This window comes from Bos indicus x Bos taurus, chromosome 2 (genome assembly GCF_003369695.1).
Source record: "Bos indicus x Bos taurus breed Angus x Brahman F1 hybrid chromosome 2, Bos_hybrid_MaternalHap_v2.0, whole genome shotgun sequence".
Taxonomy (NCBI): domain Eukaryota; kingdom Metazoa; phylum Chordata; class Mammalia; order Artiodactyla; family Bovidae; genus Bos; species Bos indicus x Bos taurus.
This window is the reverse complement of record NC_040077.1, coordinates 16,199,221-16,212,699: the sequence shown is the minus strand read 5'-3', so window position 1 is coordinate 16,212,699 and position 13,479 is coordinate 16,199,221.

Below are 13,479 nucleotides of genomic sequence, written 5' to 3'. Positions count from 1 at the left end.
GCTTGTACTATAGCCAAGACCTACAGCAGAGCTCTTTCCTGCTTTGCGACTCACTTAAAGCTGACAGTCTTATCCTGGATATTGATGTGAAATGCACTGATTCCAAAGATGGAAGAAGCCCACCAGCACAGTGATTCTTTATCTAAATATTACATCTTGAGCATCATGATAAGATGTACTGCTGCTGCTGCTAAGTCGCTTCAGTCGTGTCCAACTCTGTGCCACCCCATAGACGGCAGCCCACCAGGCTCCCCTATCCCTGGGATTCTCTGTGCAAGAACACTGGAGTGGGTTGCCATTTCCTTCTCCAATGCAGGAAAGTGAAAAGTGAAAGGGAAGTCGCTCAGTCGTGTCCAACTCTTCGTGACCCCATGGACTGCAGCCCACCAGGCTCCTCCATCTATGGGATTTCCCAGGCAAGAGTGCTAGAGTGGGGTGCCATTGCCTTCTCCAGATAAGATGTACACAATGTGATAATTTGTTCTTTACTTTGAAGAGGGTGTCATGACAGACCTTGACCATTTAGCTACTAAAATTTTATGGTTATGATGGGTCCCTGAATCTTAATAAAGTTTACTTCCTTCCCTCTGGAGTACGTGTGACTTACTGAGACCTCCAAAGTGCTGGTCATCTCTTCCTCATCTGGAAGGTCACCAGTAAAATGGATCAAGTAGTGGTTTGTATGATATCCAGATCATCCCACATGCATGAAAGGAGGCAAGAGAAATGACATAGATCTAGGGCAAAACTCACTCTTTTCTTACTCCCATTTTTTCTTTGTCTGTTAGAGGAGTTTCTTCCAATAAATCTCTCTCATTTCTATCCCAATTTAGCATCTATTTCTAAGAGCACCTGATCTGGCACACTTCAGTTCGTCACTCAGTCATATCTGATTTTACAACACCATGGGCTGCAGCATGCCAGGCTTACCTGTCCATCGCCAACTCCCGTAGCATGCTCAAAGTCATGTCCATTGAGTTGGTGACGCCATCCAACCATCTCATCCTCTGTCATCCCCTTCTCCTCTTGTCTTCAATATTTCCAAGCATCAGGGTCTTTGCCAATGACTCAGTTCTTTCCATTAGGTGGCCAAAGTATTGGAATTCAGCTTCCTCATTAGTCCATTCAATGAATATTCAGGACCGATTTCCTTTAGGATTGACTGATATGATCTCCTTGCAGTCCAAGGGACTCTCAAGAGTCTTCCAAAGTTCAAAAGCATCAATTCTTTGGTTCTTACCTTTCCTGATAGTCCAACTCTCACATCCATATGTGACTACTGGAAAAACAATGGCTTTGACTAGATAGATCTTTGTCAGCAAAGTAATGTCTTGGCTTTCTAATATGATGTCTAGGTAAGTCAAAGCTTTTCATCCAAGGGACAAGTGTCTTTTAATTTCATGGATGCAGTCACCATCTGCAGTGATTTTGGAACACAAGAAAGTAAAGTATCTCACTATTTCCATTGTTTCCTCATCTATTTGTCATGAAGTAGTGGGACCAGATGCCATGATCTTCAGTTTTTGAATGTTCAGTTTTAAGCCAGCTTTTTCATTCACCTCTTTCACTTTCATCAAGGGGCTCTTTATTTCCTCTTCACTTTCTACCATAAGAGTGGTATCATCTGTGTATTTGAGGTTATTGATTTTTCTCCTGACAATCATGATTCCAGCTTGTGCTTCATCCAACCTGGCATTTTGCATAATGTACTCTGGAAAAAAGGTAAATAATCAGGGTGATAATACACAGCCTTGACGTACTCCTTTCCCAATTTGGAACCAGTTTATTGTTCCATGTCCAGTTCTAATTGTTGCTTCTTGACCTGCATACAGATTTCTCAAGAGGCAGGTCAGGTGGTCTGGTATTCCCATCTCTTGAAGAGTTTTCCACAGTTTGTTGTGATTTACAAAGTCAAAGGCTTTGGCGTAATCAATAGAGCAGAAGTAGATGTTTTTCTGGAATTCTCTTGCCTTTTCTATTATCTAATGGATGTTGGCAATTTGATTTCTGGTTCCTCTGCCTTTTCTAAATCCAGTTTGAACTTCTGGAATTTCACAATTCATGTACTGTTGAAGCCTGGCTTGGAGAATTTTGAGCATTACTTTACTAGTGTGTGAGATGAATGCAACTGTGCAGTAGTTTGAAAAATCTTTGGTATTGCCTTTCTTTGAGACTGGAATGAAATCCAATCAAGGACTGGACTCAAGGACTGGACCTTTTACAGTCTTGTGGCCACTGATGAGTTTTCCAAATTTGCTGACATACTGAGTGTAGTACTTTCACAACATCATCATTCAGGATTTGAAATAGCTCAATTGGAATTCCATCACCTCCACTAGCTTTGTTCTGGTGATGCTTCCTAAGGCCCACATGACTTCACATTCCAGGATGTGTGACTCTAGGTGAGTGATCATACCATCGTGGTTATGTGGGTCATGAAGATTTTTTGGTACAGTTCTTCTGTGTATTCTTGGCACTTCTTCTTAATATGTTCTGCTTCTGTTTGGTCCATACCATCTGTCCTTTATTGTGCCCAACTTTGCATGAAATGTTCCCTTGGTATCACTAATTTTTTTGAAGAGATCTCTAGTCTTTCCCATTCTATTGTTTTTCCCTGTTTCTTTGCATTGATCACTGAGGAAGGCTTTCTTATCTCTCCTTGCTATTCTTTGGAATTCTGCCTTCAAATGGGTATATCTTTCCTTCTCTCCTTTGCCTTTCACTTCTCTTCTTTTGTCAGTATTTGTAAGGCCTCCTCAGACAACCATTTTGCCATTTTGCATTTCTTTTTCTTAGGGATGGTCTTGATCCCTGCCTCCTATCAATGTCACAAACTTCCATCCATAATTCTTCAGGCAATCTATCAGATTTAATCCCTTGCATCTATTTGTCACTTCCACTGTATAATCATAAGGGATTTGGTTTAGGTCATACCTGAATAGTCTAATGGTTTTCCCTACTTTCTTCAATTTCAGTCTGAATTTGGCAAAAAGCAGTTAATGATCTGATTGATCCACAGTCAGCTCCCAGTCTTGTTTTTGCTGACTGTATAGAGTTTCTCAATCTTTGGCTACAAAGAATATAATCAATCTGATTTCAGCATTGACCATCTGGTGAAGTCCACGTGTAGAGTCTTCTCTTGTGTTGTTGGAAGAGAGTGTTCGCTATGACCAGTGCATTTTCCTGGCAAAACTCTGTTATCCTTTACCCTGCTTCATTTTGTACTCCAAGGCCAAACTTGCCTGTTATTCCAAGTATCTGACCTCCTACCTTTGCATTCCAGTCCCCTATGATGATAAGGACATCTTTTTTGGGGGGGTATTAGTTCTAGAAAGCCTTGTAGGTCTTCATAGAACCATTCAACTTCAGCTTCTTCAGCATTACTGATTGGGGCATAGACTTGGATTACTGTGATATTGAATGGTTTGCCTTGGAAATGAACAGAGATCTTTCTGTTGTTTTTGAGACTGCACCCAAGTACTGCATTTCAGACTCTTTTGTTGAGTGTGAGGGCTACTCCATTTCTTCTAAGGGATTCTTGCCAACAGTGTAGATATAATGGTCTACATGCAGGTATAACATGTAGGTATAACTCATTATACCTACATTATATACCTATAATGTAGGTATAATGAGTTAAATTCCTCCATTCCAGTCCATTTTACTTCACTGATTCCTAAAATGTCAATGTTCACTCTTGCCATCTCCTGTTTGACCACTTCTAATTTTCGTTGAATTCGTGGATGTAACTTTCCTGGTTCCTATGCAATATTGCTCTTTACAGCATCAGACTTTACTTTCATCACCAGTCCCATCCACAACTGGGCATTGTTTTCACTGTGGCTCGATCTCTTCATTCTTTCTGGAGTTAATTCTCTACTCTTATCCAGTAGCATTTTGGGCATCTACTGACCTGGGGAGTTTATCTTTCAGTGTCATATTTTTTGCCTTTTCATACTGTTTACTGCGCTTTCCAAGGCAGAAATACTGAAGTGGTTTGCCATTCCCTTCTCCAGTGGACCACGTTTGTGAGAACTCTCCACCATGATCCGTCTGTCTTGGTGGCCCTACGCAGCATGGCTCATGGCATGATCTGATGCATGTCCCCACTATTCCAGAGATTCCTTGAGATTTAAGTTCTCCAGGTATGGATGTCAACTCTGACCTTTTGTGTGGCTGTCCTTAAAATGTCTGCATATATCTTATTTTCTACAAATGACAGTTGTCTGAGTAGATGATCATAGATTCTTATAGGGAAGGAGTGGAGGGATCATTATTGTGTAAACTTGATGTAGTTTGTAAGATCCTCCCCTCTAAGAAAGCAACCACGTCTTCAGTCATTGTGTTATGTGCCTAAGAAAGAGCTCAAGTCTGGAAAATGAGTTAAGAATTGTAACCTTTCACTGGGACAACAGTTTTCAGCCCTCTGATCATTCATGCTTGAGTTCCTCTGCTATTACAAGTTGAGAGACATCCTTATTGGTACATACTCCTTTCATACTGGATTTCAACAGGCTGTCACTTACCCTTTGCTACACAATATCTTTCTTTAGAGGATCAGTGGCACTTAGAAACAGCCATCTAAATGTGTTATAGCTACTATAATTTTAAGTGCAAGCATAATCTGGTAGCCCAGTCATTAAAACTTTGATTGGTAGTGAATTAGGTGGGTGAACCAGTGCACAGGGTACAGGCTATCAGGTATTTGAGACATACAGAATAAATAGTAGTTATAATACAATTGGATGACTACAATTAGACGACTGAGTGTCATAGCAGAGGGCCTGCTATTTTTGACAAAAAAGGTTTTCCTGCAATTGTAAGTATTAAAACAGATACAATAATTTATATACCAGGCTGGAAAGAGGATCAACCAAATACACGTACTTGTATGTTAATCTATTTAAAGAACTTTTTTGGTAAGATGTTTCTTTTCCAGAACAATTTCTAAGGACTTACTCTAAGCTCCTTGAAGGTAATGAGAACATTGACTGGTGCTTTAAGATTGTTGATTCAGTCTTTCAGTTGGCATTTATTCAAAAATTAATTTTGTGTCTCTACTAAATGGTGGACAAATTATGCTGGCCACTATGAATAGACAATTGATTGGGATAGTCCCTGCCTTCATAGAAGGGAAGATAATGAAAGCTTAAAGTTGTAATATATTTGATTGTACCGTTGTAGTAGATGCATGGGAACAAAAAGTAGAGTAAGACCTTTTTTGATGTTTTGTTTAAATCACTTGTAGTAATATTTGTACTTGCAACAACTGAATTTGGTTTACAAAACTTGAATGGTTTCTTAACAGTATTTACTCTTCTTTTCCTTTTTCTTACTTGTCCTTTCCAGTTTCCTTCTGGGTTCTTTTCGCTTTTCTTAAGAAACACAAAATCTGCTTATAGAGAAATACACCAACCTAGGTACACACTATCACAGAAACAATAAACTAAGTAACCAAATGGAGAGGATTTAGTAACTGCTTCTGATTTAACTATTCACTGGACTGTTGTGATCTTTAGGAGAATATGCATGCAAACATTTCAAGAGCTGGGTACATCTAGTGGGGAAGTGTTGTGATGGTGGGGAGGGGGCAGATTCTGTTTTCTGAGACGTGCCTGGAGGTATTGAGAATTAAAAACTGTTTGAAAGAAATTGTACAGATATACCATCATTTGTAATCTAAGAAACACCCTCTTCCTAACTGAGGCTGAGGACTTATTGCATGGAACACAGTATTTAAAATGTGGAAGGGCAATGGCTCTACCATACACACATACTGGTGACCTTTACACCCAGGTATAGGGATGCTATGATCCAGACTGGCATCTCAGCAGATGACCAGGGCTAGCAGTGGAAGCAAGTCTTATTAGGGATTTTACAAAATGACTCTGACCTGGCCAGAACCAGAAATATCTAATTCCCATTTCAATGTGATTTGTGATCTAAAACTTTGCATAAAAATTGCATCAATTGCTTCAACACTAAGGAATTATTAATAGCTTTTTAGATATATGTTGAAGCACTCTTCTTGTGGAGTACACGTAGGATTTATTTCTTTTTTTCCTTATCAAATGTGACCTGTATTTAATAAAATCTATTTCTCCTCCAGTCATGGACCACAGATGCAATACTTGCATAATGCAGTGTAATGTGGCTGGCAGCTGCCAAGGGCCATAAATAATGTACCTCAGTAAAGCACTGTGATCAGGTTGCCTGTTGCATATGGGCTTCTGGGAGCCAATCTGACACCAGCTGCAGGCTATTTCTACTCAGTGGTTCAGCGTACTGAGAAAAAGATGCCAAGGGTTCCTTGGGCAAACCACCAGGTCAAAGCTAGGCTCTGTTGCCAAAAGTCATTATTTATTATGAAAGTGTAATGAACAAGAACAAAAAAAAAAAAAAATAAGAAGAGAACACTAGTTAACAAACATCATTTCAGAAATTAATATTATCCTAGTTACCAAAGTTTTATGAAAGAATTTTATGTTCTGCTTTAAGATTTTGAAAATAGCTCTTGTCAATTGCCTTAGGTAGCAAGGGCAAAATTGGGTCCATATTTAACCTCTATCTGAATTCACAAAAATCCTAAGATAACTCATATAAGGGCAAAAAAACAAAGTTTTTTTTTTTTCTCTTGTTATCATTATTATCAGATATTATTAGACATTATTATAAGAGCTAGTAATTGGTATTAGAAAGTACACAATGTAAAAATATCACAACATATTGAGGACAGACTTTATGAAACCAATTCTTCTGATATTTTGAGTCTTACCTTGGAGTCAACATAGTCATCAATTATAAGATTCATAGTTGTGAGGTATGATTTTCTCTCCTTTGTTTGATCACTTGGTTAACCTGGCTGGGGAAAAATCTGTTACGAAATATAATGGTGACTTGACATTTTTGCAACATACTCCCTTTGGGAAGTAAATGAAGTAAGTGAAGTCACTCAGTCGTGTCTGACTCTTTGCGACCCCATGGACTGTAGCCTACCAGGCTCCTCTGTCCATGGGATTTTCCAGGCAATAGTACTGGAGTGGATTGCCATTTCCTTCTCCAACTCCCTCTGGGAAAGATGGCTATATTTTTGTATGTGAACAGTGACTTCCTTTAAAATGATAATATTACATTGAAGGAAGAAAATTCACACTTTTTCATAACTTTTAAATGATCACTCTCCTAAGCATTTAAGAAGTAGATTATTAAAAGCGTTGTTACACAAATATGCTTTGCACACCTTTCTGGTTTACTGGAATTATTTTTATTACATGAAGTATTTTCTGTTTCAGTTAATCATTAGAAGATGTAAAGAAGTTGTTTTGTCATGTGTTTTTATCTGGCTGGGACTTTAAAATATAAACATTATAAATGATGTGATAGGACTTCCACTCTCTGAACTGTTCTGGAGAGAGAGTAATCAAGGTATTAGATAGTCTGGAATCCTTTAAACAATTTGTCATGATCTCACTTTTATGTTTCCACTTTCAATATATCTTCAACCTCTTCCATTAGACAAAGTCTTCTGTCTTGCTCTGGCTTCAGCCCCAATTTGTTTTGACTTCTGTCTCTCTCCTGCTGCCCTACATTCATTTCCCTTTGGCCTCAGCCCTAATTCCAACTCTATTCTTAACCCTTTGTCTTCTATCTCCCTGTCTGGCCTCAGTCACAATCCAAAAATTTTCAGGATTAAGCAGACATCAAAAATGCTGGACAACCAAGATTGAGAGTATCTCCTTTATCCTTGCTTTAAAATTAAGCCGGTAGAACTTGGGCAAAGGAAAAAGAACATTTATTTTTCGTCCAATGTGTATGCCATTTTTATCCATTTTCATGTCACCTTGCTCAAATATAGTGAAAAATTCATACTGCTCTTAGAAAAACAGCTGGGAAATACTGTTTCAATTTTTCTACCTGTTAAATTTGAAATCCAAGTTATTTGAGTTTCTACTGAAATGATAAAATAACCTCAAGCATACAATTATTTAGAAGTGAGTATTTTGTGGTTGTCATGTTGTTTGGAGGCTATTAACTGCAAATCATTCTTTGACTTTCTTGTAATATATTAGTGTACTGCTGCAATATGAACTAATTAAAACAATTTTGTTTTAAACTGTAATGTAGGTAAAATTTTAATTCTCACAAAAAAGACACAGTGGCAAATCAAATTTTTCCAGTATTAATTAAATATGAATTCCTCAAAAATGATAATAGGAGATCATTTTTCAAAAGATTATATGACCCAGTTGTTTAGAAACCTAGATATATATTTAGAGATAACTGTGATACTAGGAATTGAAGTAGTCATGTAGGGATGTGAGAGTTGGACTGTGAAGAAGGCTGAGCACCAAAGAATTGATGCTTTTGAACTGTGGTGTTGGAGAAGACTCTTGAGAATCCCTTGGACTGCAAGGAGATCCAACCAGGCCATTCTGAAGGAGATCAGCCCTGGGATTTCTTTGGAAGGAATGATGCTAAAGCTGAAACTCCAGTACTTTGGCCACCTCACGTGAAGAGTTGACTCATTGGAAAAGACTCTGATGCTGGGAGGGATTGAGGGCAAGAGGAGAAGGGGACGACAGAGGATGAGATGGCTGGATGGCATCACTGACTCGATAGACGTAAGTCTGAGTGAACTCCAGGAGATGGTGATGAACAGGGAGGCCTGGAGTGCTGCGGTTCGTGGGGTCGCAAAGAGTCGGACACGACTGAGCGACTGAACTGAACTGAACTGATGGTTAATTAAAAAACAAAACGTCAGTGTTGCCATAAAAATCTTAAGAATCAAAAGGTGAGGACTTTCATTTGAAAAATATTTACTATGAGGATTAATAGCTTTTATTTATCATTGTATGTTTCTAGGCTATTTTTATAGATGGTATATTTATAGGCTTTGATGTGAATGAGGTAAAATGACACCCCAATTGTGGGCTAACCTTTTAGAATATGTATTACTTAATTCTTATTCTTAAATGTCACAACAGTTGATCATTTACCCTACTGACATTTTATTAACATTTACAGTCATTTATTTTAAAAAAGATTTTATTTTGTTGTTTTTTCAACTGCGAAGCAAAGATTTATTCTGACTGCTCTTTTTCTTTATCTTGAGTCCCATACATCAGGCCACAGTGTGGCTGAGGAGACTAGATAAATCCAGGTTTTCACTCTAATTTTTAGGTTCTTTTAAAACTCCTCCCACATCAGCTGCCTATTACTAAAATATTCAAACCATTCTTTTCATTATGGTCACTCAGAGTCCTGATTTAAGTTAAAGCCAAGCTTGTGTAATAATGGCAAAAATTAATATAAAGTATGTTAACAATATTCTGAATTTATCATAGAAATGGGACATACTAGCCAACCACTAACATATTTTTTCCTGAAGCATCATGCCTAAAGGGTCAAATTTGCATATGATAAAAGAACAGGAGGCTAGTTACAGAATCCATGATCTTTTGATTTTCTGGATCCTAAAATCACACCAATCTGGCAACTATTCATTCGGTAATGGGCCCACAGGGGCACTGGAAAGTCTTGCATATGTGGTATGTATTTGTCATGCTCATGAGCACCTGTATCTTATGGCTGAAGGGTTCCATTGATGTTCCATTGCTTCTAATGAATGCAGGAAGAGTAGGAGAAACTGAGCTGTGTGGGTAGACTCATGTTTTGGAGCCAGACAGAACAAGTTCTCTGGCTCTAATACCTTAGACATCAATTTTCTAGTCTTGATTTGATTAACTGTGAATTAGAAATAACTGCATCTTACAAGGCTAATACTAAATGAGATAATTCAGGGAAAGTACATAGTACAGTACTGTGCCTATAGTAAATATTAAGTAAATATGAATTGTTATTACTAGTAATATTATACTGATATAATATTATATGTTTCTACTTTAACTATAGCATGAGTTTTCTTAGGTAATAAGACTCCTAATTAAATTGTCTAGACTCCAGGTATGGAAACACACCTCCTTATCATCTCACAATAGGAATTCAGGGATATTTTTAAAAGTAACTATGATGCAGGTTTTAGGGCCAACTTGTTCAATATTTAGTTGGAAAATACACAAGAATATATATGTAGTTTCTTAATCATTGTATAAAATCTATATAAGTATTTCGTCTGTCAGATAGGAGTGGAGAGAGATTTCTTCAGTGATTTCAAAGTGTGGTTTTGTTGCCAGCCAAAATCTTGGCCTTTTCTGCCCACTGAAGCTGAATGAAAAATACAGAGACAGAGTTTGGAGGAAATAGAAAGATGGCTTTTATTTTCAGCTGGTGGAGAGGGGAACCCAGTAGGTTCATGCCTTAAGAACTGGATCTCCCCTTCATGAAGAGTCTAGGGGCTTATATAAGGCAAGGGCTCACAGTCAGGCGGAGAAGGCGATGGCACCCCACTCCAGTACTCTTGCCTGGAAAACCCCATGGATGGAGGGGCCTGGTTGGCTGCAGTCCATGGGGTTGCAAAGAGTCGGACACGACTGAGTGACTTCACTTTCACTTTTCACTTTCATGCATTGGAGAAGGAAATGGCAACCCACTCCAGTGTTCTTGCCTGGAGAATCCCAGGGATGGCAGAGCCTGGTGGGCTGCTGTCTATGGGGTTGCACAGAGTCAGACACGACTGAAGCGACTTAGCAGCAGCAGCAGCAGCAGCACAGTCGGGAGTCAGTGATGAGGAAAAAAGGTGATAGGAACTTGATTTCTTCCTCTTGGATTGTTTCAAAGACAGTAAAAAACTGGCGTCAGTAACCCAGTAATTGAGTCTGGCAGTTAGGTGGCTCTGCCTTCATTCTGATATGTAACTACAAGGGGAAGGGTGTTGTAAGGATAAACACCAAATAGCAGATGTATTTGGGCTTCCCTGGTAGCTCAGCTGGTAAAGAATCCGCCTGCAATGCAGGAGACCCCAGTTAGATTCCTGGGTCAGGGAAGATCCCCCTGAGAAGGGCATGGCAACCCACTCCAGTCTTCTTGCCTGGAGAATCCTCATGGACAAAGAAGCCTGATAGGTTACAGTTCATGGGGTTGCAGAGTTGGTCAGGACTGAGCAACTAAGCACAGAGGATGCATTTAGCACAGAGTCAAAGGAGAAAATGTGAACTGTAGCTCCTGCTGAGTTAGGGGGCAGAAAAGCAAACTTCAGTTACAGACATGCAATGTTAGGAACAGTTAAAGTAAAAAAAGAAAAACTAGAAATGTTCAGGCCTGCACACTGTTCCCTTTACCTTCTTGGTTCTCAGGAAAGAAGAAGAAAAAAACTCATTCCTGTTTTTTTCCTTCTCACTTCAACAGTTTCAAGATCAGCAGCAGCAATGGAATCTGGGAATTTGTTAGAACTTGGCCCTCACACTTGACCTCCTGAATCAGAAACTCTAGGGTGGAGCCCAGCGACCTGTATTTGAAGCTTTCCTCATGATTCCAGAACCCATGTTAAAAGTTTAGGATCCACTGCTTTAGTGTTTCTAGGAACAGGGGGCCAGAAATACTACTGGTTGTTATGTAGAAATTACATGAGGAAACTCCTATAAATTAATGAGATAATCCCTGCTGTATAGTCTTTTACTATGAGAATAAATTTGACAAGTGAGTATTAATCTACAGGGTGGGCCAAAGTGAAGAACCTGAGGGTGGGTAGATTTAGGAGAAAGAAAGGTGATGATTGGGACTTCCCTGGTGGTCCAGTGGTTAAGACTTTGCCTTCCAATGCAGGGGATATAGGTTCGATCCCTAGTCAGGGAGCTAAGATCTCACATGCCTTGTGGCCAAAAAGTCAAAGCATAAAATAGAAGCAATATTGTAACACATTCAATCAAGATTTAAAAAAATAGTCCACATCAAAAAAACAAAAAAAAAGATGATGATGATTGCATCTGAAAGGGTTCAGTGTCTGTTTAAAGAACTTTTGCTATTGAAAGCTCCCCCTGGAATTATGTTAGATTAGCAAAAGAAACTCTTATGTTACATAAAACAGGACTAAAGTAGTTGGTTTCATTTCATAGGTCATATTCTTCATTTTCTTTAATTTTTTAAGGGATTATGGTCAATTTAAATTGTTTTAAAATCAAAATACAAATTAGAAATCTAAATGAGAAAATGAGCAGATAGTGGAAGTGCTGAAGAGGCTAAAGAATTTTCCTGCTCAAGGCTGAATAGAGACAGAAATTTCTATAATATGAGTCTAGGCACTGTTGAGTCCTCATTTCAGCCCTACCTAATTCAGTTACCTGTGCATTTTCTAAATGGAAGAATAATTGGCCTAAGAGGTCAGTGTGGTGTAATGAGAAAAGCCCATTCTTCAGAAACAAAATAGTCATAGGTCAGAATCTCACTCACTAGCTATTTACTTTAGGCAAATTATTCAGATTTCCATGAATCAGTTTTTAAATTTATAAAGTAAGGCAATGATTCCTACCCTTTAGGATGGTGGTTCTTCAAATGGGAAGCAGAATTTTCCCTTGGAGGGAGTTTTTTGTGGTCACAGGACTGGAAGAAACAGTAGCATTCAGTGGGCAGAGACTGGAAGAAACAGCATTCAGTGGCAGAGACCAGGGATACTAGGCTCCTGCAGTATCTGAGACAGTCCCAGCATGAAGGACGGTATCATGTCCTGCACAGATTTGCAGCGTCCCCAAGATGTTCATGTAAGTGAAAATCTTCGTAATTATCTAAGCCTAGAATCTAAATGTGTTTACATATAAACATTTTTGCATCATTTTAAAATACACTGAGTGTTCCAAGGAATGTAAATTACTGTCATGTAAATTGAGGGGAGATGATACATTGTTTAGTTCTTATTCCCTTATCAAAATTTGCTCATCCTTTTGGGAAAAAAAAATCACATAGCCAGCAGCAAATCTCTGCATAATATTTGATTTCTAGTAAAATGCCTTATCAGATTGTTTTTGAGGAGGATCACAATGCTATTACATATGGGTGTAAACAACTGACTATTTCATTGTGTCTTCTAATAATTATGCCTGGCAAGTCTTCATTCAAATAAACTAATAGAAATGTATTAGTGAAAAATAGTATTTTAATATAAATCACTTCTTTTTTTCTCCTTTCAGTTCAGTTCAGTAGCCCAGTCATGTCCAGCTCTTTGCAACCCCATGGACTGCAACATACCAGGCTTCCCTGTCCATCACCAACTCCTGGAACTTGCTCAAACTTATGTCCATCAAGTTGATGATGCCATCCAACCATCCCATTCTCTGTCATCACCTTCTCCTCCTGCCTTCAATCTTTTCCAGCATCAGGGTCTTTTCTAGTGAGTCAGTTCTTCACATCAGGTGGCCAAAGTATTGGAGTTTCAGCTTCAGCATCAGTCCTTCCAATGAATACTCAGGAATGATTTCCTTTAGGATGGACTGGTTGGATCTCCTTGCAGTCCAAGGGATTCTCAAGAATCTTTTCCAACACCACAGTGCAGAAGCATGAATACTTCAGTGCTCAGCTTTCTTTATAGTC